General features: G+C 43.7%; 1 pseudogene; it reads left to right on the top strand.

The window, feature by feature from the left end:
* Positions 1–22,703: 22,703 nt before the first annotated feature.
* Positions 22,704–23,572, top strand: LOC117092814 (annotated as a pseudogene).
* The last annotated feature ends 1,623 nt before the right edge of the window (positions 23,573–25,195 follow it).

Genomic DNA, 25,195 nt, shown 5'->3' with positions numbered 1-25,195 from the left:
GGAAGAAAGAAGAAAGAAGACGACAACTACAGAAAGAGTGGAAGTTCCCTATAACTCCTTGCATGATAACTCCAGGGGACCATAAGGTTTTGCCTGTCCTGCAACTGCAGGGGACCTTGTGGTTTTGCCTGTCCTGAATCTAGTCCCTCTTATTCTATTGGAGAAGCCATATATATAATGGGTTAAGTGCACAGACTTACAGCCAGGTTGCCTGGGTTTGCATCCCACAGTTGGCACTTACTAGCTGTGTGACTGCAGGCACACTGCATTACCTCTCTGTGTGTCTGTCTCTTTATCTGTAAAATAGGGATAATAACAATAGTATTGGCCAGGAGCAGTGGCTCACACCTGTAATCCCAGCACTTTGGGAAGCCAAGGCAGGTGGATCACCTGAGGTCAGGAGTTTGAGACCAGCCTGGCCAACATGGTGAAACCCTGTCTCTACTAAAAACATACCAGGCGGGGAGCAGTGGCTCGCGCCTGTAATCCTAACACTTTGGGAGGCCGAGGTGGGAGGATCACCTGAGGTCAGGAGTTCAAGACCAGCCTGGCCAGTATGGTGAAATCCTGTCTCTACTAAAAATACGAAAACGTTAGCCAGGTTTCATCTCAAAAAACAAACAAACAAACAAAAATAATAAAATAAATAAATTAGCCAGGCCTGGTGGCGCACAGTTGTAATCCCAGCTACTTGGGAAGCTGAGGCAGGAGAACCCACTTGAACCTGGGAGCCGGAGGTTGCAGTGAGCTGAGATGGCACCACTGCACTCCAGACTGGGTGACAGAGTGAGACTCCATCTGAAAAACAAATAAACAAAAATAGTATTTATTTTATAGGGCTACTCTGAGGATTTAAATGAGTTAATATATGCAAAGTGCTTAGCACAGACTTTACCTTGAGGAATTACAGTGTACAGTAATAGTGCCCTATTGTGTACAGTTGTGGTGGAAACTATCAGCCCAGGTGTCTTGCTTTCTCTCTCTCTCTCTCCCCCTCCCTCTCTCCCTCCCTCCCAAGCAAATCTGAATCTTGAGTAGTGACTCAAGGATGTAGATGGTTAGCACTGCTTTATTCCAGAGCAGTGCCTTGATGACCCTGTCTGTTCATTCCTGCTATCCGAATCCCCAGGGGCAACTCTGCTACATTTCCTTTCCAAGATCTGCTTTTTCTGCTTTTCCTTTGAGTCAGTAAGCCATCCCACATCTCTTCCCCAGATTTATGTTTTAAACTTAGATTATCTAGAGGTGATTTATGTTTGATTGCAGGGAACACACATTAATTTGATATATTTCTTTGTCAATTATGACTTGTTGCAAGGTACAGAAAATCCACCCTATGATGGGTTAGGCAAAAAGAGAATGTAATGGCTTAAGTAAAGAAAAAAAAAAAATAGATTGGACTTTAAAGCTGGCTGGATTCTAGGGCTTAAATAACATAAGTAATACCTGACCTCTTTCCAGGGCTCAGCTCTGCTCTCTTGAGTGTTGGCTTAATTCTCGAGATCCACATAAAGACAAGATATCTGCGGGCATCTCCAAGCCAACATACTCTCAGGTTGGAGTCCTACAGAAAAGAAGAGAGCTTCTCTTTCCCCCTGCAGCCAAAGTCCTGGCTGGTTCTCACTGGCCTGATTTGGAGTCCATGCTAATTTCAGGGTCAATCACTGAAGACAGGGGTATGCAGTACTTAGATTGGTCAGGCCTCAGTCATTTTCCTACACCCAGAACTGGGAAGTCAAGTCAAGTCCTCCCAAAGCATATGCCCCCACAACCACACTAGGGAAGGAAGGTGTTCCTTCCAAGAAAGGGGCGAATAGATGCTTGGTGAAGAAAAACAATAGAGGTGCCTAGAGTTTATAAGAACACATACAAGCTGTACTATCAAACAAGTGGCAATCAAAGGGATAAAGATAGGTCAATGAGAGAACTATTTACTTAAGTATGGTACAGTATGGTTGAGAGAAATCAGTGAGGTATCGCCAAGCACCGTGAAGCTAGCAACAGTGGAGATTCAGTACCACCCCCAAGCCTTAATGGGCAAGGGGAGGGGGCAGAGCTGTTATTATAGGAGATAGCTTTTTAGTGAGAGCTGTGGCCGTTGGTAAAGTAACACAGCTGTTGCCAACACATGGCCTGCTATACAGAGATTGAGGGTGGGTGGAAAAAATACCTTGACCTCCTTCAATGCCCTTGTGCTGTTCTCCTACTATGTCGTTCTCCTACTATGTCTCCTACTATGTTCTCCTACTATGTTGGCCAAAACCAACAGGAAGGCAGAGGGCAAAGAAGCCTAGTTAGTGTAGTAGTGCAGTTCATATGCAGGCCTCTGGGGCACAGAGCAGGGTAGATTAGGGTAGAGAGAGGCAGCAAGTAGAAAACGATATATATATATCTCCAAGTGCATAGGCTTTCAAGTCAGACAGATCTTGGACAAGTTCTGTCTGCATTTCAGTTACCTAGTCTGCAAAGGGGAATAATAATGGGAATTACTTGTTGTGTGAGGACTCGTGAGGATATAGCGCTTAGCGGAGTTCCATGGCACGAGTAAGAATGATACACAGATGAACATATAAATCATGGTTGTTACTGTGCTATATTAGTTGGGACAAACACTAAGCTGCTATAACAAATAGATCCAAACATACAATGACTCAAATGTGATAGAATTTTATTTTTTGTTTATATACAGTCTGGGGTCAGTGTCGGGTTGATGGGTTCTCTTCTTTGTGGGGATTTGGAGACCTAGGCTCCTTCTACCTTGTGATGCTACCATCCCTTAGGGCCTCCAATCAGTGAAAAGGGAAAGAGAGAGAGGGGAGGAGGCACATCTGCTTCTGAAGGCTTTGCTCTAGAAGTGGCACACGTCACTTCTTACATTCCAGGGAAAACAAAAACTATTCTATTAGATTGGAGAGGGAATTTAAAATAAGAGATTCAATACAAAAGTGTTAGAAGGGCTGGAGGAGCAAAATGCAGATGGCATGGTTGCCCAGAGATTTCTAGTTGTAGGAAGCCACTAAAAGTGTTACAAGGGCTGGAGGAGCAAAATGTAGATAGTGAGGCTGCCTAGATTTCTAATTGCAGGAGGGGCAAAAGGGAAAATGATGCTCTCCGGAGCCTGTGTTCATTGCACTGCTGCTAACTCTGTTGGAGTACCCGCTGCTACCACCACTAGAACCAACACTACTGCTGCCCTGCAGGAAGCCAGGAGCTCACACTCTCACTGATGCTGCATTGCTGAAGTCTGAAGTCACCTGCTGCTGGGTCTGTCATTGTCAGAGCTAGGGGTCATAAAAGCCATGCTGCCAAGGCAGCTGGGGTGCCTGCCACCACTGCCGCTGAAAGAGGGCTGCCTCCACTCCATTGTTTTTGCTGCTGCTCCTTCCACTGTTGGAGAAAGAAAAACAGGCTTCTCCCTTCTTCTTTCCAAACTCCCATAAGAGTCACTCGCTGGCAGAACCTAATGGGAAGTCAGTTGATAAAGGAATCTGAGAAATGTAGTTTGCAGGCTTCTAGCCCCTTGCTATACAGAGGGAAGAATAATAGGATGAGAATGGCATTGACAGCAAACAGACAAGTGACTGGTACTGTAATTTCAGATTGCTGAAGATTGTAGTTTCAGTCACCTTCTTGCAGTGTTTGTGGAGAGATGCCCAACTTCAGAACCAGCCCAACAATCTCTCTACGCCACCCCTAGATTTCTATAGAGGGCTGAGACAGGGGTATAATGATTGTAAAGGGAGGCAGACGGTAGTCTCCTCTCATTTCTTGTGGGTGTATTCAAATGGTTCCCTTCCCCAGATCTCTGGGAGGAGGACTCCTAAGAATTAGCTCATGAAGTTTTGGAGTATCATCAGGAAGGGAAGTCTTTTTTTCCAGGTTGTGTCTCAGCTGACCCATACGATGCATCAGTCTGCCTCTGTACTGCAATGGCAAGGGTGGGATGGGGTGGGAAGAAGCATTGAGGAGAGAAGATGTGGTGGCAATGCCAGTTGAAGAGGGTAAGGACTGTGCCCTTAAGTGGTCAGTTCCAGAGAGTTATGGAAGGTAGATCCTATAACCCGGTGCTGATCGGTGGAACTTTTTGCAATGATGGAAGTATTCGGTACCCAACCTATCCAGTGTGGTAGTTACTAGCCACATGGGGCTATCGAGCATTTGAAATGTAACTAATGCACATGAGAAACTAAGTTTATTTTATTTTGAGACGGAGTCTCACTCTGTCGCCCAGGCTGGAGTGCGGTGGCACAATCTCGGCTACTGCAACCTCCACCTCCTGGGTTCAAGCAATTCCCCTGCCTCAGCCTCCCGAATAGCTGGGACTAAAGGCGTGTGCCACCATGCCTGGATAAATTTTTTGTATTTCAGTAGAGACAGGGTTTTACCTTAGCCAGGATGGTCTTGATCTCCTGACCTCATGATCTGCCCATCTCGGCCTCCCAAAGTGCTGGGATTACAGGTGTGAGCCACAGCATCCGGCCTAGGTTTAATTTTTAAATTAATTTTAATTTAAATAATCCATGTAGGTTGTGGTTATTAGATTGGACAGCATGGCTATAGACCTTGAAACTGGGGGTGAAGAGGCCAGATGAAATTGGGAGCTGAATGTTTATTACAACTCCTGCAGAGGAACATGGCATACTGCCGGCTAGAGATCTACAGGAAAATGTAGTTATGTTTCAAGGGACCATCAATACCTAAAAGAATGGCTTAGGATTGGGTATCTCACCAGCAGGGCCTATAGAAACCTCACTGCCAGCTCTTGAGTGTATGGACAGTGCATTGGATTTGTGAAGGCAAGGCTAAAATTCAACCGCCATACCAATTGTTAAAATATTGAAACATTTCCATAACAGCTTGCAAATAGCTACTTCCCCAAGTGCCTCCTGCCACCCCAGCCACTCTGCCCCCACCCCTAGAGCACCCAGGACTTTTGAAGTATCTAATGGAGTCCCTGCTGTCCCCCATCTCTGACCTGGCACAGCAGGGAGCTTTCAGGACCTTGCTCAGGGATTGGCAGGTGACTGTTCTCCTGGGTTGGTGCCTGTGCCATTCTGGCTATTAAGTATTTAAAAACATCACCCCTGCTCTTGGGTATGAAAGCAGCTAATGTGTGGTTATTCACGCAGGGGAATAGACATTATGGCCCACAGAAAATGGCCTGCCCCAGCTCACCATGGGCAGTCACATGATAAATCCTTTTCTTCCTTTCTTCCTCCTCCTAAAACCCAAAGCAATCACAAGGAAGGGGGTAGGTGTGGAAAGGCTCTCTCCCTGCCCACAGCCACCAGAGCCCTTCGTGGAATAGGGGCTGGGAGGGAGCTTTTGGTCAAAGGTGAAATTGAAATTTTACTGATTTGGAGGAAGTTCAGTAAACTAAAAGTGATTGAAATTGTGGGCTCTGGATTAGGGTGAGTGTTAGGTTTTTTAAAGGGAAGGCGAGGGTTAAAGAAAAACACACACATAGAGAGAGCGGCTTTACAGCAACACGGGTATATTGCAAAAACCTGTGGCGGTCGGGGATCGGCTTAATGCCAGAGCCCACCGCTGCTTACAGGCTGGGGTAATTATAAGCATGGGTGGGAGGGGTCTGGACAGTATGACTTGCTGCCCGGGAAGATGTTGATTACGTGCTCCCACGCTGAGGCGGTTTTGGCTCTTGTTCTGGCGGAATGTGGTGTTCCTTGCACTTTCTTCCAGCAGAATATGATAAGAGGAAGGCTGTTTCTCACAGCCGGTACCCCATGGAATGTTTCACTTCGACAAGGTCTGCGAAATGGCGGCGGGGGCGGGGGCTTGCAAAATGGTGCGGTTTGGACTAACAGTGGGGAGGGGTGGAAGAGCGACAAGAATAGGCACTTTTTTTTTTTTTTTTTTTTGAGACGGAGTCTCGCTCTGTCTCCCAGGCTGGAGTACAGTGGCGCGATCTTGGCTTACTGCAAGCTCCACCTCCTGGGTTCACGCCATTCTCCTGCCTCAGCCTCCGAGTAGCTGGGACTACAGGCGCCCGCCACCACGTCGGGCTAATTTTTTTTTTTTTTTTTTGTATTTTGTTTAGTAGAGACGAGGTTTCATCGTGTTAGCCAGGATGGTCTGGATCTCCTGACCTCGTGATCTGCCTCGGCCTCCCAAAGTGCTGGGATTACAGGGGTGAGCCACCACGCCCGGCCAAGAATCGGCACTTTTGATCCAGGTGCTGGCTTCCTTGCTGGCCTCCTGCTGTCTGCCATCGCCAGTCCCTGGCACAGAACCCCTTCCTTCGTCCTGGCCCTGGGATGCTCAGCCACTCAGATCAGTGGTTGCCCCATTCTTTGGCCACCTACACACACACACACACACACACACACACACACACACACACACACACACCTGCAGCCTCGGTCTGTACTTGCCGAAAATGCCTGGCTCAAGCTGGGCCAATCAGATGTTGTCTCCTGGGAGTGTGGAATTTTGAATGGAGAAGCAAAGAAATCTCATTATCATCACAGTGGAATCACTTGCTCTGGGCAGTGTTATAGGAAGAAAGCTCTATGATCTCTTGCTGTGGGATGCTCTAGGCCTGTCATTCTGTGACAATTTCTTGGCCGTTCAACCCTCTCTGGGAGCCCCTGAGATACCCCCATGAACCTTCTAACATGTCATGCCAGCTCTCCCTCTCCAACCTCTCGCCATTTTTTCCCTTAAGTTAGCCTGAGCTGGTTTCTATGGCTCACAGCCAAACACCTCTCAACTAATAAAGGCCATGCTAGGTCAGAGATAGGAGGTGTGGTGAGAGGCAGCTGCCAGCAGAGGGGACTGTGGGCTCACTTTGAAGGGGCCTTTGAGTGGCCCTAGGGACCTTTGAAGGGAAGGTGGGTGAGGGAGCCAGGCAGTGAGGAGAAGCCTCTTCCTTGTGGTATTTTATCCCAGCAAGGGCAGGGAGGGCACACAAGGAGACAGTGAGATGGAAAGTCGGGGACTTTAATCCTATCACAGCTGCATCACCCACTTCACTCACACTGTGACTTTGAGCAAGTCACTCCTCCCTCTAAGTTTGCTCATTTCGAAAACTGGGTTAAGGCTAGAACTTCTCTTACGAGATCGTTGTGAAGATTAAATGCGATAATGTATCATCTTAAGTGCTTAGGACATTGTCTGGCACACACACTGTTATATATTTTTGCTGTTATTATTCTCATTTCACAAAGCACAGAAAAAAAGAGCCAGAGATAGAGCCCCAGGAGAGCATATAGACATGCTTCAGACCATGGGGGGACTCTTTCCAGTACCCTGAGATTTGCAGTTCTAAAGCTAGATAGGGAGGATAGCTGGGTATCTTCCTGGGAGAGTCTGTGGTACTCTTGAGGATGAAAAGTTCTAGAGACCAGAACATGGGGATAGCCCAGAAACTGGAATCCATTCCTGATGACCAGATGGTGGGAGTAGGGCCAGGTCATGACTGAGAATGTGATGCATCCTGGTGAGGGCATCCACATCTCAGCATTTGTGATCTCCGGAGATGCCCAACTTGCTACTGGAACCCAGTGATGGCCTGATTGACTTGCAGGTGCTGAGGGTCAGACAGGGATCCTTAGGTGCATGTGTTAGAAGCCAAGAGGACATTAAGAGATTATACCCAACCAGGGGAATTCAGTCTCTTTACCTGAACTTTTGGGTGCTCAAGGTCATGAGTACAGTAGGGGTTGATGTGTTGTGGACCTGGAAGATTAGAATAGCAGTTAAGATCATGGACCCAGGATGCAAAGAGAGCAGGCTCCATACTCACCAGCCATGTGACTTCGGGCAGGTCGCTTAATCTCTTTGAGCTTCTATTCCATCTTTAAAACTAGTTCAATTATAGTACTTTCTTTATATGGCTATGAGGGTTATTGTAGGATTTGAGGATTGTTTTAAGGGTAGGGTTATTGTAATGATTTTAAAGCATTATCCATGCAAAGCAGTTAATATCTGGCATACTAACATTCAGAAAATGTTAGCTGCCACACTTGCCATCATCAGGCCTGTGCAACTGTTAGGACATGTGCACGTTTTCAAGATGGAAAACTGGTCAGCAGGGGCAGTCAGGTGGGGCTAGCATTTCAGATCTTGGCCCCTTTCCTTCCCATCCAACCAGAGCTGAGCTTTCCTGGCTTCCATACTTCCACAGTTGTTCTAGCCCAGAAAGACCCCCGGACAGATCCCTTCATGTGCATGCAACCTGTGCAGCCAAACAGGGCCCCACTTGATTTAATGCTCCACTGGTGCCATTTTGAAATTCTTAATAATTCTTTAACCAGGGCCCCCACATTTTTATTTTGCACTGGGCCCCTGGAGTTAGGGAATTTTTTTCTATTCCCAGTCCCACCTATGATACCTTTCGTGCTCATTAAGTTCCTTGAATGGTTTTCTTTTTTTTTTTGAGACGGAGTCTCGCTCTGTCGCCGGGGCTGGAGGGCAGTGGCCGGATCTCAGCTCACTGCACGCTCCGCCCCCCCAGGTTTACGCCATTCTCCTGCCTCAGCCTCCCGAGTAGCTGGGACTACAGACGCCCGCCACCTCGCCCGGCTAGCTTTTTGTATTTTTTTTAGTAGAGACGGGGTTTCACCGTGTTAGCCAGGATGGTCTCGATCTCCTAACCTCGTGATCCGCCCGTCTCGGCCTCCCAAAGTGCTGGGATTACAGGCTTGAGCCACCGCGCCCGGCCCCTTGAATGGTTTTCTATAGAGATTTCTCCTCTTTAGAATCATGTTGGGGATTTATGTTTATTATTTTATTTTATTTTATTTTGAGACACAGTCTCGCTTTGTTGCCCAGGCTGGAGTGCAGTGGTGTGACCTTGGCTCACTTCAACCTCCGCCTCCTGGGTTCAAGCAGTTCTCCTGCCTCAGCCTCCTGCATAGCTGGGATTGCAGGCGCACACCACCATGCCCAGCTAATTTTTCTATTTTAGTAGGGACGAGGTTTCACCATGTTGGCCAGGTTGGTCTCAAACTCCTGACCTCAAGGGCTGCCTCAGCCTCCCAAAATGTTGGGATTACAGGTGTGAGCCACTGTGTCCGGCCTATATTTAATATTTTATCTTTAAAATACTTGAGTTTTTATATTAGTTTGGTAACTTTATCATTCAAATTGCTTTTCTTTAGAATTGTCCACTTTTATTTTCTGTCTTTTGAATATTTAACTCTTGGTTGTGCTAGTTTATTTATTATGTTTCTTCTTTAATATTTTTGCCACTTAAAGAAAAACTCTGAGTTTAATGATCTTAGAACTTTTTTACTTTACTCATTTTGTCCTGAGAGTCTTCTTAACCTTTAATTTTTCATTTCTTACTAAGTTCAGTTGTATTACTTTTTAAAATCTTCCATCTGACAGACATTGCCTTATGAGGGCAATTTCTCAGTTTTTGTCTAATATTAATAACATTAACAACACAACTACTAAGACACAAAATGCTGTTAACTTTGTGGTGTGGATCCTTTCAGATTATGTATCTAGGTATTCATCTCTCTTGCTGGCTTATCTAAATATATATATATACATACACACACACACATAATTTTCAATTTGTTCCTCTCAATTTATTTTTGGCCATCTTTCTAAAACAATTACAATTTTTTTCTTAAAAAATTATCGTAATGACTATGTTTTCCACTTCACATATGCATCACAGTTTATTTAATCAATCTGCTCATGTTGGATTTTGAATTGTTAACAGTTCTCCACTATTATAAATTATGGCATGGAGAATATCCTCGTGGATAAGACTTAGCTCAGATTTATGATTTACTCTTAGGATACATTGTAGAAGGAGAAACTGCTGGATTGGGGGATATGAACTGTTTATAAATTTTTCATCAAGTGTTTTAACATGAAGTATGTTCTCATGGTATAAAATTCAAAAGGTACAAAAGGGTGCATAGTGAGGTTTCTGTCCATTGCCCCACTTCCCCTCCCAGTAAGTCCTCCAGCCATCCATTTCTTCTCCCCAAAGCTAACTCATATTACCAGGTAATAGGAACATCTTTAAGGTTATTGACATAAGCCATCCTATCAAATTGCTCTCCAGAAAAGATGTAGTGTCAGAGAGGGCCTGTCTTATGACAGCTTTGCTATGGTTTCATATTTTTAATTTGATTAATGCTTTTACATTTAAATTTTCATAAGATTTTAAATTTTACTTTTACTTTTTCTTTTTCCTCTTTTCTAGTTACAAAACGCATGTTCACTGTAGTACATTTAAACAATAAAAGAGAATATAGAATAAAAAGTAAAAGTCCTCCCTTCCCACTCTACACAATCCTGCTGCCTTCCTCAAGGGCATCTCTAGTTAAGTTTAGAGTCTTTCCTTTCCTTCTTTCCAGACCATTTATTTCCCTTGCAAACACACATATATCCCCCAGGCTTGCTCCTGATTCATTTTATCATTCCCCTATTAATGGATATTTATAATTGTCTTTCATTTCTCACTGTCAGAAACTTTGCTTTAGTGAACAAGCACATATACTGAATCTCTTCTGTAGGGTTGGTTCCTAATATTGCTATCAGTAAACACGCCCACTGCAGAATATGAAATTGGTTATTTCCCACACCTTGGCTCAAATTGGGTACCATCTATTTTTAAAGTTTGCCAATTTGATAAAAAATTGTATCTTGTTTTGATTTAACTTATATCCCCTGATAATTACTGAGGTTGAATATCTTTTCATTTGATTTTTGACCTCTCTTATTTATTTGTGACTGGCCTTTGTATACCTTTAGTCCAGTTTTCAATTGGGCTATATTTTTCTTATTAATTAGTATATCTTTATATGTTATAGATAATTTTTTGCCTATCATATTTTCTCAGTTTGTGCTTTTTAGCTTTGTTTAGGAATTTTTTTTTTTGTTTGTTTTTTTTTTTAGTATACAGAGACTTCTCATTTTACATCTATCATCCATGTTTACATTTTCTTCTGGTATTTTTAGAATTTTATTTTGTACATTCAGATCTCTCTCTTTCTTTGTTTATATCTTTCCTTCTTTCTTAGAATTTTATTTTGTATGTTCAGTTTCTTCACCTTCCTCCCTCCCTCCCTCCCTCCCTCCCTCCCTCCCTTCCTTCCTTCTTTCCTTCCTTCCTTCCTTCCCTCCTTCTTCCTTCATTCTTTTCTTCAGAGCCTCACTCTGTCATCCAGGATGGAGCGTAGTGGGGTGATCTCAGCTCACTGCAACCTCTGCCTCCCAGGTTCAAGCAATTCTCGTGCTTCAGCCTCCTGAGTAGCTGGGACTACAGGTGCATACCACCATGCCTGGCTAATTTTTGTGTTTTTAGTAGAGACGGGGTTTCACCATGTTGGCCAGGCTGGTCTCGAACTCCTGACCTCAGGTGATCCACCCACCTCGGCCTCCTAAAGTGCTGGGATTGCAGGCGTGAGCCACCATACCTGGCCTATTTTGTATATGAAGATCTTTGATCGATCTAGAATTTATTTTGAAATATGTTGTGAGGTAGGTACCCAACTTTATTTTTTCTCTTTTTGTTTTAAAAATCTATTTCTAAATGAGTTGAAATCATTTTTGTATGATCTAGATGCAAATAAAAAGACAGAACTTCCCCAGGAGAGGATTGTTGAGAGCTTCATAGAGCCATGGTAGGCTGATAGTGATTTCTCTTTGACAATGTTCCTCACCCAAATTATTTTGGCCATGCCTTGGGGTGCTCAATTTTGTAGAGACCTTGTCTCTGCAAAAATATACAAAGATTAGCTGGGCATACACTCACCTTGTGGCTAGGCATTAGTCCTAGCTACTTGGGAGGCTGAGGCGAGACAATCACTTGAGCCCAGCAGTTTGAGCCCACAGTGAGCTGTGGTTGTGCTACTGCACTCCAGCCTGGGTGACAGTGCAAGACCCTATCTCTACCAAACAACCAACCAACAAACACCTTGTGATACCTGTGATTGTATTTTTTGTTGATTGTGTTTTTGTGTTTAATATTGAAATAGTAACATACTAGTTGGTTTTATTGTTGGTACATTGTAATACTTAGAGTAAGTGTGTGGGGTTTTGCTTTCTCTGTGATTTAGTTTCAGGGAAACTGGAGGCTAAAGGAGAAGTCAAAGCAAGGTAGTTAATGAGGTTGGGTGATACCTGTGGGATGTGGTGTGAGGAGCATTGGATGGGAAAAAAAGGCCCCCAGGGTAAAATAAACATGGAAAGGATGAGGACGCAGGGTTTGACTCTGTAATGGAAATGTTTTTCCTGTTTAAAAAGAACAAACAAAATACTTTTATAATTTGTATTCTGAAAGGAGAATTTGTAGGTGGGAAGAGACCTCTAATTAAATAATCCAATTCTGCCTGCGCTCTGCTGCCCACAGGGACAGGCATTGTGCTAAACAGGGATGCTAAATAGGTATGCATGGTGGAGATTGGGACAGTTGATAAAATATTAATAGTAACATGCTAGTTGGCAAATGGTAAATAGTGACTGCAATAAATAGCAAAGTTAATTATTTATAAATCTAAGTTATAAAATAAACTCATTAGGACACATTCATGAACACTGATAAATGGGCCTCCTAAAATAGCAACTTCTCAGAAACATTAACTGCACTATCTGCCACTTCGCCCACGTCACGGCAAACAGCACACGCTATATTGCTCATTCTTTATGGGGCACTCTGTGCTTTAGAGAAATCATCAGTTTATCTTTATCCTCAAATTGCTCACTTATTAGTGCTTCTAAATAACTTAGCCTTGACTTTGGTTTTATTGTTGGTGCATTATATGAAGTTGGTGCAAAGGTAATAGCCATTACCTTTAATGGCAAAAACCGCTATTACTTTTGTTCCAAATAATTCTTATAGTAAGTGTGCGGGGTTTTGTTTCCTTAAAAGATCCAGAACTTACAGAAAAATTGTAAAAAGAACACCCAGGATGAAGAGACAATGGTGTTCAGGTAAGTGTTTCTTTTAAATATCATAAATAAAAACATTTTGGCTGGGCATAGTAGTTCACCCCTGTCATCACAGAACTTCAGGAGGATCCCTTGAGGCCAGAACATTTGAGACCAGCCTGGGCAACATAGGGAGACCGCCGTCTCTACAAAGAAAAGTAGAAAACTTCTCCGAGCACAGTGGTGCGCACCTGTGGTCATAGCTACTCAGAAGGCTGAGACAGGAGTCCAGGAGGTCAAAGCTGCGGTGAGCTATGATTGCACCACTGCACTCCAGCCTGGGTAAGAGAATGAGGCCCTATCTCTACCAAAAAATAAATAAATAAATAAATAAAAATCTGAATCTGGGGGACAAATTTTGAAGAATATATTAATAAGGAAAATCAATACTATGTAAAAGTCACCACAGCCTGGAAATGGCTTTGATGCTATAGATAATTCATTCAAAACAAACCAAATAACTTGTCTTTCTAGAAGGAAAATAGATTTATTATTTCAACAAAAATTATGAGTAGATGTTAAGTGCTAGTGAAGTAAATGTGGGATGAAAAGACACCCAAATGTGATTAAAAGTTGAAAGTTACTCAACTTGTGTGTCACTTAAACCATTCAGAATGGCAATTACGTTCTGTTAAAGCTCATGATTTGTATCAGTCAGGATTAAATCAGACAAGCAGAAACACAGAAAAGGGAATTTATTATAGAGATTAGTCCTTATACAATTGTGGGGATTTGTTTAGGACATAGGTGGATTATCTTCGCTCCCTAAAGCCCAGGGCCTCAGCTGGGAAAATTTGACAGCTGAGGGCTAAAATCATCTGTGGACATTGTCACACACATCATTAGGTGTCTGACACTGGCTGTTGGTGGGGACCTCAGCTGGTGCTGTCGAGGTATGGAATGTAACTGAGTTCTGGCCAATGGAATATCAATGAAAGTGATGTGTGTCTCTTCCAGGCCTGGCTCATACAAGCCTCCCATGCATGATACTTTCTCCCCTCCATTTATCAGCTGAGTGGAGAGGACTTCAACAATAGATAGGAAGGCAAAATCCTAAGGTGGAAGAAGTCTGGGTCTCTGAATGACTGTGTAGACTAAAACCCCCACCCACCTGCCTCAGGTTGCGACATGAATGAGAAACGACTTTCTATGAAGTTAAGCCATTTTTTGAGTTGTTTGTTACAGCGGCTAATGTTGATTACTCTAATAACCATTTATCAGGGCAGTCAACATTACCTGGCTGTTTACTGAAGTTACACATGACCAGAGATTTTCACCTGGTGTGTGATCTGGAGTGGGAAACATCCATGGTGATTCTCACCATGACAACTGTTACCTAAGCCCTTTTTATAGTCATTATAGCAGGGTTTGTCCCTGTAACTCCTATTACCTAAAATGTGTGATATGGTTTGGCTGTGTCCCCACTCAAATCTTGTCTTGAACTGTAGTTTCCATAACCCCTATGTGCCGTGGGAGGGACCCAGTGGGAGGTCATTGAATCATGGGGGCGGTTACCTCCATGCTGTTCTTGTGATAGTGAGTGAGTCTCACGAGATCTGATAGTTTTATAAGGGGCCACCTCGCTCTGGACTTCTTGCTGCCTCCATGTGAAGAAGGACATGTTTGCTTCCTCTTCCACCATGATTGTAAGTTTCCTGAGGCTTCCCCAGCCCTGTGGAACTATGAGTCAATTAAACCTCCCAGTGACTCTAGGCCCACCACTGGCTCCCCACCCCACCTCACCTCTGGCCCCATTTATTGTCCTCACCCCATCTTCTCTCCCTTCTGTGACCCTGGCCTGTATTAGAGCACTCTTGAGAAACAGAACCAATGGGATGCATTAAAGAGAGAGATATTTGTTTTATTTATTTTATTTTTTATTATATTTATTTATTTATTTATTTATTTATTTATTTTTGAGATGGAGTCTTGCTCTGTAGCCCAGGCTGGAGTACAGTGGTGCCATCTGGGCTCACTGCAACCTCCGCCTCCTGTGTTCAAGATATTCTCCTGCCTCAACCTCCCGAATAGCTGGGATTACAGGTGCACGCCACCACACCCGGCTAATTTTTGTATTTTTTTAGTAGAGACAGGGTTTCACCATATTGGCCAGGCTGGTCCTGAACTCCTGACCTGGTGATCTACCTGCTTTGGCCTCTCAAAGTGCTGGGGTTACAGGCGTGAGCCACTGCACCCGGCCGAGAGATTTATTTTAAGGAATTGGCTTGTGCGATATGGGAACAGGCAAGTCTGAAATCCACAGGGTAAGTTGGCAGCCTGGAAATTCAGGAACAGTTGATGCTGCGTTCTCGAGTGGGAAGCCTGGAAACTCAAGCAGAATTTCGACATTGCAATCTGGAGACAGCAATCCTTCTTCCTCGGCATACCTCAGTCTTTATTTTATTTTTGAGAAAGGGTCTCAGTCTGCCGCCCAGGCTGGAGTGCAGTAGTGTCATCACAGCTCACTGTAGCCTGGACCTCCTGTGTTCAAGCAATCCTCTCATCTCAGCCTCTGCAGTAGCTGGGACTACAGGCATGAGCCACCACGCCTGGCTAATTTTTGTATTTTTAGTAGAGTCGGGGTTTCCTCACGTAGCCCAGGCTGGTCTCGAAGTCCTGAGCTCAAGCTATCCACCTGCCTCAGCCTCCCAAAGTGCTAGGATTACAGGCATGAGCCACTGCTCCCGGCCCTTCAGTATTTATTTTTAATTGGCTAGTTCAAATAATTTAAACAGGCTCCAGTGGAGCTGTCCTTAAGTGTCTGGTATCCTGGGGTGATTAGGGCAGGTGGTTAGTGACCTGACCTCAGCTTGGGAGAGACCAATTGAGTAGATGGTTGTGGTTATGGGTTTTGAATGGCTTACTTTGCATAAGAAAGGTGTGCTCTAGGATGCTGTTTGTGATCTCTAGGAATTAGTTAGCAAGTGAGAGATAGTTCGTGCAGGGTAAGGCCCCAAGTTCAACTGATTGGCCCAACCATTTTATAGAGGGGAGTCTGCTTTACTAAAAGTTTACGAGTTTAAATGCTGATGACAGGCCAGACGCAGCAGCTCACACCTGTAATCCCAGCTCAAGATGGGGGGATCACTTGAGCCCCAGACTTTGAGGTTACAGTGAGTCATGATTGTGCCACTGCACTCCAGCCTGGGCAACACAGCAAGACCTTCTCTTAAAGAAAAAAAAAATGTTGATCACATGCAAATAATTACCTTCATAGCAACAGCTAGACAGCTAGACTGCTAGACTATTGTTTGTCCAAACAACTGGGCACCACAGCCTGACCAAATTAACATAAAATTAACATCACATGGCCCCTTTGCCATTCCTTGAAGGCAGGCGTGGTCCTGTCTCAGAGAGTGATTCCCAGATATCTGCGTAGCTTGTCCCTCTCCTCCTTTGGAATTTGCTGGATATTGCCTTAGTGCAGTCGCTTCTGATAGACCCCTTTTACATGGCAAGCCCTCCTCTAGCCCCAGCACTCCCAGTCCTCCTCTGCTGGGCTTCTTTGTGTGGTGTCTCAGGTTGAGTCATGCCTCAAAGGTGCAGGTTTCTACTCTGGTATGTTCTAGTCATGAATAATTTTGCCCTGGACTATAACCCATTTAACAGTCAGGACCTTATCTAACTTGCACACTGCGCTGGTGATTAAGCTGTCATCTCTCTGCTCCAAACCCTCCTTTCTATGACCTGCTTTGTGAAGCTGGGCTGGGACTCTGAAAACCACATTTCTGCTTTGCGGGCTGTTAGGCTTTGTCAATAGGGGATGCTCCAGGGTGTTTTAATGGAACCCAGATTTGCATTTGTTTTAATCAGATATTGTAAGACAAGCACACTTGGAAGGGAATGTCATGAATGAAGAGGTTTACTCACAGTTCCCTAGAAATGGGAGACATGGGACACCATGGATGTCGGGGTGGGGGCACAGAGAAACCCCGGGATGAGTCAGGAGGCAGAAGGAACAAGGGGAAAATGTAGGCAAGAGTTTTTATTGTGATTTTCATTGGAAAGAATGGCCAGGGTAGGGTAAGCAGGCCTAGAATTGGCTTGTTCGAATAATTTCAACAGGCTCCTAAGGAGCTGTCCTTAGGTGTCTGGTACCGGGGCCTGGGATCACTAGGGCAGGCGGATAGTGACCTCAACTTAGGAGAGGCCTGGTTAGAGTAGATGGTTGTGTTTATGGGCTCTGGATGGGTTACTTTGCATAAGAAAGGCGTGCTCTAGGGGAAGCTGTTTACTATCTTTAGGAATTAGTTAGGGAGGGAGAGACAGTCCCTGAAGGGTGGGTCAGTAAGGCCCCAAGTTGTCAAAACATCAAATAAAAGGAAATAAAAAGACATGATTAATACACAGGGAAAGAGTGCATGCAATGACGGGGATGGAAGAAGAAACTAATTTCTTCTTTTGGTTCCCTGTGAATTTTCTGTGGGCTGTCTGATGGCCTGCATTTTCAGCGAGCATCACTCCAGCAAAGCTTCTATTCTACTCCCTGGTAGCAGCAGTGCCTTCCTGAAGCAGCAGCTGAGACCAGTTGCTCTGCAATTCTCTCCAGAATTGACTCTGCAATTTCCCACCGCTTGCAGAGTCAGCCCCAATGTGGTCTTCTCAGACACACCTGCACCAGCCAGACAGTGTCCTGTCCCCAAGAGGCCTGGCTCTCAGCCCCATGGAACCCTCTTCCAGGTTCAAAGGCACCAGCATCATCCAAGCAGCAGTCACCCATCCTCAGAGATGAGTTTCAGCTCTGGAGTCCCCTTCTTCTAAACTTACAAATTTTAATAATTCAAACCTCTTCTCCCAGTTCCCTCAGTCTTAGGAGTGGTAGTTACTCCTCTATAATATGTTGGTGTGTTGTTACTTGAGAGACGGGGCCTTGCTTTGTTGACAAGGCTGGAGTGCAGTGGCATGAAAACAGCTCAATGCAGCCTCAATTTCCTGGGTCAAGCAATCTTTGTGCCACAGCACCCTGAGTAGCTGGGACTACAGGCATGCACCACCACTTTTTTTTTGTTTATTTGTTTTTTTGTAGAGACAGGGTTTCACTATGTTGTGCAGGCTGGTCTCAAACTCGGCGGTTTTCTTTTTTCTTTTTTTCTCTTTTAGTGACTTCATTCACAACTTTATATCTAGCTAGCAATTATTTATATTCAATTCTCTTTGTTCCCATTACTGGTGGTATTCTGTCTCCTCATTGGACCATAGCTGCTTGAGAAATTGGTCTCTGGAGCGGTCCCAAGAAATAATTCCTCAAAAATGTGTGTCTGTGTGTGTGTGGTGTGTGTGTGTGTGTGTGTGTGTGAGATTTGCATGGGCAGTGGTGAAATGCTTTTTTTTTTTTTTTTTTGAGATGGAGTCTTGCTCTGTTGCCCAGGCTGGAGTGCAATGGTGTGATCTCAGCTCACTGCAACCTCCACCTCCCAGGTTCAAGCGATTCTCCTGCCTCAGCCTCCCAAGCAGCTGGGATTACAGGCATGTGCCACCACACGCCTGGCTAAGGTAGAGAGGGGTTTCTCCATGTTGGCCAGGCTGGTCTCGAACTCCTGGCCTCAGCTGATCCTCCCACCTCAGCCTCCCGAAGTGCTGGGATTACAGGCGTGAGCCACGGCACCCTGCTGTGATATTACTTTAATGTGTTCCTGGGCTTGAACTCAGAGTGGAGCTCCACTGGCAATGGAAAATGGCATGCTAGCAATCTATGGCATACAGTGACATTATGATTAATCACATAATTGCCTGTGGTTGATTGTGATGAAGTGCCTATTACAAGTGCCTTGGGGGACAAGGTGGCTGTTTCACTTGGTCATTATGGTGGTGATGATGACTGCAAGAACTATTTGGGATGTGGGATGGATTTTTTGAATGTGCTAGAGTGCTTATAGAAAGAAATGACAAGCTCAACTGAATATTCAGTTGGGACTATGACTAAATTTGAGAAGTAATTAACATGTCTTAGAAGTGGATGATATGAATGTCTCCCAAAAATGGATACAGTGATTATTGCAACTTTGCATCTCTTCATTTTGGGGGAGAGGATTTGTTTATATGAAAGGTAGTTGTATCTTGTTAGGCAGAAAGGTAGTTGTTTTTATTGCCTTGAAAAGTTGACATATATGGAGAAAGATGTAAAAATATGTGCACATGGATCTTGAATGGCTGAACCAATGGACTGTGCTGGATATTAAGCTTTTGTCTATTGCTTCAACCCATCCTTCTATACTCTGCACCATGATGCGGGGGCAGGGACTCTGCAAACTGTATTTCTGCATTGCCAAAAGCAGGCTTTCTATTAGGCTCTGTTGATGGGTGGTATAAGAGGGAGACTGCAAGGCTGAAGGAGGAAGGAACTGGTTTCTTTCTTTGGTCTTCCTGAACTTGTGAGCATCACCTAGCAACACTTCCTCACCTGGGCCACAGTGAGGTAGGAGGCAGGACTCAACTCCAGAGGTGGGGCTCAGACACTGGACCAGATTGAAGACTAGCTAAAACAGGGTAGGGGTGGAAGCCAATTTCCAATCAAATAGGCTCACCATGTACCATGTCAATTTATCATTGTCATGGCAGCACCAAGGAGTTACCGCCTCTTTCCATGGCAATGACCCAGTGACCCAAAATTACTATGCCTTCCCTAGAAATTTCTGTGCAAACTGCCCCTTGATCCGCATGCAATTAAAAGTGGGTATAAATATGACTGCAAAACTGCGCTGAGCTGCTACTCTCCACCTCCAGGGTAATGTTGCTCAGGAGCAGTCACAGAATTGTAATACTGTAACACCACTAGAGCCATAACAATGCTTCTTCAGTAAAGCTGTTTTCTTCTACCTCTGGTTTACCCTTGAATTCTTTCCTGGGCAAAGCCAAGAACCCTCCCGGGCTAAGCTCCACTTTGGGGCTCGCTTGCCTTGCATCAGCTGCAGTTCCTTCCTGTGGAGGTTGTTGAATCCAGTTTGCAATTCTCCCAACATTTGCAGAGCAGCCTTATTGTGCTTCATTCAGAAACTCCAGCAACGCTGTATGGCACCTCTTCCTCAGAGATCTGAGGTGCAGCTCTGCAGGGCCTCGGCTAAGCTTGTTTGTTTGTTTGTTTGTTTTGAGACGGAGTCTTGCTCTGTAGCCCAGGCTAAAGTACAGTGATGTGATCTCGGCTCACTGCAACCTCCGCCTCCTGGGTTCAAGCAGTTCTCGTGCCTCAGCCCCCTGAGTAGCTGGGATTACAGGTGTGCGCCACCACGCCTGGCTAATTTTTGTATTTTTAAGTAGAGACAGGGTTTCACCATATTGGCCAGGCTGGTCCCGAACTCCTGACCTTGTGATCCGCCTGCCTTGGCCTACCAAAGTGCTGGGATTACAGGCGTGAGCCACTGCACTGGGCCGATAATGATTCTTTATATTAAATTTTCTCTGCTCAAATAACTACTGTGGTTTCTGTCTTCTGATTAGACCCTTCCTGATACAAACACCTTAGTATCCTTTGGATGGAGAATTGTGTCTGATATAATAGATGCTATAAACAATGTTTGTTGAATTAATGACAGTAACATTTAATGAGTTCTTGCCACCTCAGGCTTTGTTCTACATGTGTCATCTCATTTCATCATCGAAGTAATCTTATGAGATAGGAACTATTTTTCCCTAATAAAAGACAAAATAAATACTGATATGTAATGAGCATTAAACTGAATGTACTGCTAGGTAAGGCAGAGGAAGCCTGATCCAATACAAAGTTAGGCCATGCAGCATTGGGTCTTCAGATCAAATGTTAAAGAATAACTCAGGACAATTAGCTAAAGCATTGAGAGTTTCCTTTTTTTTTGACAGGATTTTATTTTATTTTATATGTTTGTGGGTACATAGTAGATGTATATATTTATGGGGTACATGAGATATTTTGATACAGGTGTGCAATGTGTAATAATTACATCACGGTAAATGAGGTCAAGCATTTATCATTTGTGTTACAAACAATCCAGTTATACTTTTTTTTTGTTTGTTTTTGGAGATGGAGTTTCACTCTTGTCACCCAGGCTGGAGTGCAATGGCGTGTTCTAGGCTCACTGCAACCGCTGCCTCCCAGGTTCAAGCTATTCTCCTACCTCAGCCTCCTGAGTAGCTGGCACTACAGGCACGCGCCACCATGCCTGGATAATTTTTTTTTGTATTTTTAGTAGAGACGGGGTTTCTCCATGTTGGCTAGACTGGTCTCAAACTCCTGACCTCAGGTGATCCACCCGCCTTGGCCTCCCAAAGTGCTGGGATTACAGGTGTGAGCCACTGCACCCAGCCTAATTATACTCTTTTAGTTATTTTTAAATGTACAATTAAAGTATTATTGACTATAGTCCCCCTGTTGTGCTATCAAATACTAGATCTTATTCATTCTTTCTAACTACTTTTGTGCCCAAGAACCTTCCCCATTTCCTCTCCCTACCCTCCCCACTACCTTTTGCAGCCTCCGCTAATCATCCTTCTACTCTCTATCACCATGGGTTCGATTGTTTTAATTTTAGTTCCCACAAATGAGTGAGAACATGTGAAGTTTGTCTTTCTGTGCCTGGCTTATGTCACTAACATAATAACCTCCAGTTCCATCCGTGTTGTTGTAAATGACAGAATCTCATTCTTTTTCAGGGCTAAATGGTACTCAGTTGTGTATATGTTCCACATGTTTTTATCCGTTTGTCTGTTGACGGACACAGAAGTTGTTTCCAAATCTTGGCTATTATGAATAGTGCTACAATAAACACGGGAGTGCAGATACCTCTTTGAAATACTGATTTCCTTTCTTTTGGGTATATTCCCATCAGTGGGATTGCTGGGTCATGTGGTAGCTCTATTTAGATTTTTGAGGAACCTCCAAGCTGTTCTCCATAGTGGTTGTGCTAATTTACATTTCCACCAACAGCGTAGGAGGGTTCCCCATTTCTCCACATCCTCACCAGCATTCGTTATTGCCTGACTTTCGGATAAAAGCCATTTGAATTAACTGGAGAGAGAGGATATCTCATTGTAGTTTTGATTTGCATTTTTCTGATAATCAGTGATGTTGACTACTCTTTCATATAAGCATTAAAGGTTTACTCTTAGGTGAGTAATATACAAGGAAGAGCAGGTCTCATGAAGACTGACACCCAGTCCAAAGACAAGGGTGGGCTTATAAGGGCAAAAGTCACACAGTTTCATAAGGAGAGGTGATTGGTTTAAATGGTTTAAATAAGTCTTTAGCTTGTCCTCTCGGGATTGTTTGGCTGTAATGGAACTGAGCCCCAGTTCCATTTGTGCTTTTTGGAAACTTTATGGACCCAGTAAATCCACGAAATTGAATCCAAGTGAACAGTTGAAGCACAAATCACAAACACAAAAAGTTCCTCATCAGGTTAGGGGTTTGTTTTTGTCTGTTTGTTTGTTATGGGTTTTTTTCTGATTCTGATCAATTTTCCCAGAAGCATTTGCTTTGCTTTCTTCTTCTGGGACCCTAACTGATTGATTTTTGCTTTTTATTACTCATCCAGGCTCAGAGCCAAGCAGGGTGTAAGCTCATCTACACATGCTCAAGGCTTAGCAAGAATATCCTTTATCATCTCACTTTGACAGGTGGACCTGTGCCACAGAGGAATTAAGTAACCTTCCCATGGGCACACAGCTGGTAAGTCATAGAGCCAGACTTTGGTAGATGTGGTAGGTAATTTATTTTTCATGTGAGTCAATTTCTTGCTGCCATTCTAACCTTTAGGTACCCATATGGGCCAATCCTTCCTAGTCGAGCAGGTTAACTTCAGAATTAGTACATTTAACCACTTTGCTGGACTGCTTCGAGGGGAAAAAGAGATTGAGAGGGGAAAGGAGGGAAGAAGAGAAAAGGGAGATGTTCCTCTGTGTGTATTAAGAGCATGTACTTTAGTGGCAAGTAGATGTAGGTTAAAATCCCAGATCTGGGTGAATTGAGCGCTGCTGCTGGGTGGTGGAGTCACCGCATCACCACCGAGACCATGGTGTTCTACTTCACTAGCAGCAGCGTTAATTCATTTCCCTACGCTATTTACATGGGAAAGGATAAACATGAAAATGAAGATCTGATCAAGCATGGCTGGTCTGAAGATATCTGGGAGATAATATAGAAGACATTCCAAAGGAAGTGCTGATGGACTGTGCCCACCTTGTGAAGGCCAGTAGCATTCAAGGCTGCAAGATGAACCACGTTAATGTGGTATATACGCCACGGTCTAACCTGAAGAAAACAGCTGACCTGGATGTGGGGCAGATAGGTTTTCACAGGCAGAAGGACGTAAAAATTGTGATAGGAGAGAAGAAAGTAAATGAGATCCTGAACCAATTAGAAAAGACCGAAGTGGAGTGGTTCCCAGACCCAGCAGCAGAGAAAGAACGCAGAGATCGTGAAGAAAGGAGTGAGAAAAAAGACTAATTCAGGAAATGAAAAGGAGAGTAAAAGAAGAAATGAAGAAGAGGGAAATGGTTGAACTTAGGAGCTATTTACCACTAATGAAAGTTAAAAATATGTCTTCAAATCAGGATGGCAATGATTCAGATGAATCCATGTAAAAGGAGAACAGGACCTTTGACAGATGTGAATGTAGAGACAATTGCAGACCTTTTGGTTTCATCTGTGTTCTGAAGTGTGAAATACAACCAAAATTCTACCTTCATCCTACCCAGAAAGTATTGATTTTGGAGTTTTAAACAAATTGTACCTTTTTTACTGTCAGAAAAGGATCAGATATGTATAAAATAGTTGAACTTGACAGCATACAACTTAAAGCAGAAATGTTTTTGCCAGAGCATGTTTTGGTACCTTGTGAAAGCTGGCTGCCCTTGTTCTTGAGATGGACTTTAAAATGAACCAACTCTGAAAAGTACTTCTGTTGCTGTGGTCTATCCCTGAAAACAGATGTCTTGAAACACTTTTCATATTCTTAAAATAATCTTCACTTTTGTTAAGAAGAACATGTTGGTGGATAATTATGCTAATGTTTCCCTGTCCCTGATTTCCTGATTAGAAAAAAAGATGTATGGGTTTTGAAAAAGAGATTTTCAGAAGATTGTTGGCTTCAGTCTTCACGTTCCATCGTGTCATCTGGGTCTGTTAGTGTAGTGACCCTCAGAGCAGTCTGTCCTAGCTTTTACGTCCTTGCTTCCTCTGAGCAGGGGCCTCCTCCATCTTAGTATCATCATATTTAAGGAAATTGATGGTATTCATCAAGGTGGGGCCTGTGGTGGTTGTTGCCTGAGCACCAAGTAACCCAAGTCACCTATACAACAACTTCTGGGCTCTAGAGTAATTTCTTAGCATTGAGGGTAAAATAGGATGGAGTGCTCCATTGATCATTTGGGAGATGTAGGTTACCTGATTTGTGCCTTGGGATGCAGCATGAAGCAAAAGTCCATATTGCAATTATGATTTTAGAAGGAAATAAGCGTTTCACTAGCCAGCCAAGAAATGATTTTCTTTACCTTGAAATGATATTTGAGTTGTAGCCCCAGAGTTCAATTTCTCATTGTAGATTCAGTAACTTACTATATAACATTACTTCTCACTTGAACCACTCACTATCTTTTGTGATTCTGAGCAGAAGATGTCTTTTGATTGTAGTATATAAGGCAACCCCTGCAGAAGGAGACAAAACAAGGAGAAAGAGAACAAAGCCTGCAGGACCGGGGCATACAGATGGACATTTTACTCACACCCACAGCAGCAAGAATGACCTCCTGCACCAGATGTTCCACCTGTAATATCACTTTGCAACTGTGGGCAAAACCAAAGGGCTAGTGTTTCCATTTATTCCATGTTGGTGTATGGGGTTGAACTGGAAAATTCCCTGAGGCATAATTCATTGGCCAAATTTTGAGAGGGTGTAGAAGATGACTTTAGAGATGAGTGGTTTTGTGTATGTGTCTAATGATATCCAGCCTGACATTCTGCAATTTTAAAAGTTATAATAAAGTATCATTTTTCATCTGAAAAAAAAAAAAAATCCCAGATCTGCTTTTTGCTATTTACAAGTTATGTGAACTAAGCAAATTATTTAGATTTTCTAAGGCTCAGTTCCTTCATCTGTAAAATGGGGAAAAAAAAAAAAAGTACATAACCTAAAAGGGCACTCAGTTTAATTTATTCTAGATGGTTTTTTAAAGAGTATACCAATTTATGATCCACGACTGCCCCCTAGAGGTAAAATTAAAATACTGCCCCATAATTATGCTAAGTATAATCTCTGAAAGAAGGTGCAGACTACAGCTGTGATTATAGGTTCAAGTTGACAGCAAGACTCAT

This window comes from Trachypithecus francoisi, unplaced genomic scaffold (genome assembly GCF_009764315.1).
Source record: "Trachypithecus francoisi isolate TF-2019V2 unplaced genomic scaffold, Tfra_2.0 Lachesis_group12, whole genome shotgun sequence".
NCBI lineage: Eukaryota > Metazoa > Chordata > Mammalia > Primates > Cercopithecidae > Trachypithecus > Trachypithecus francoisi.
The sequence above is the reverse complement of the archived record's forward strand: the minus strand, read 5'-3'. Positions and strand labels throughout refer to the sequence as shown.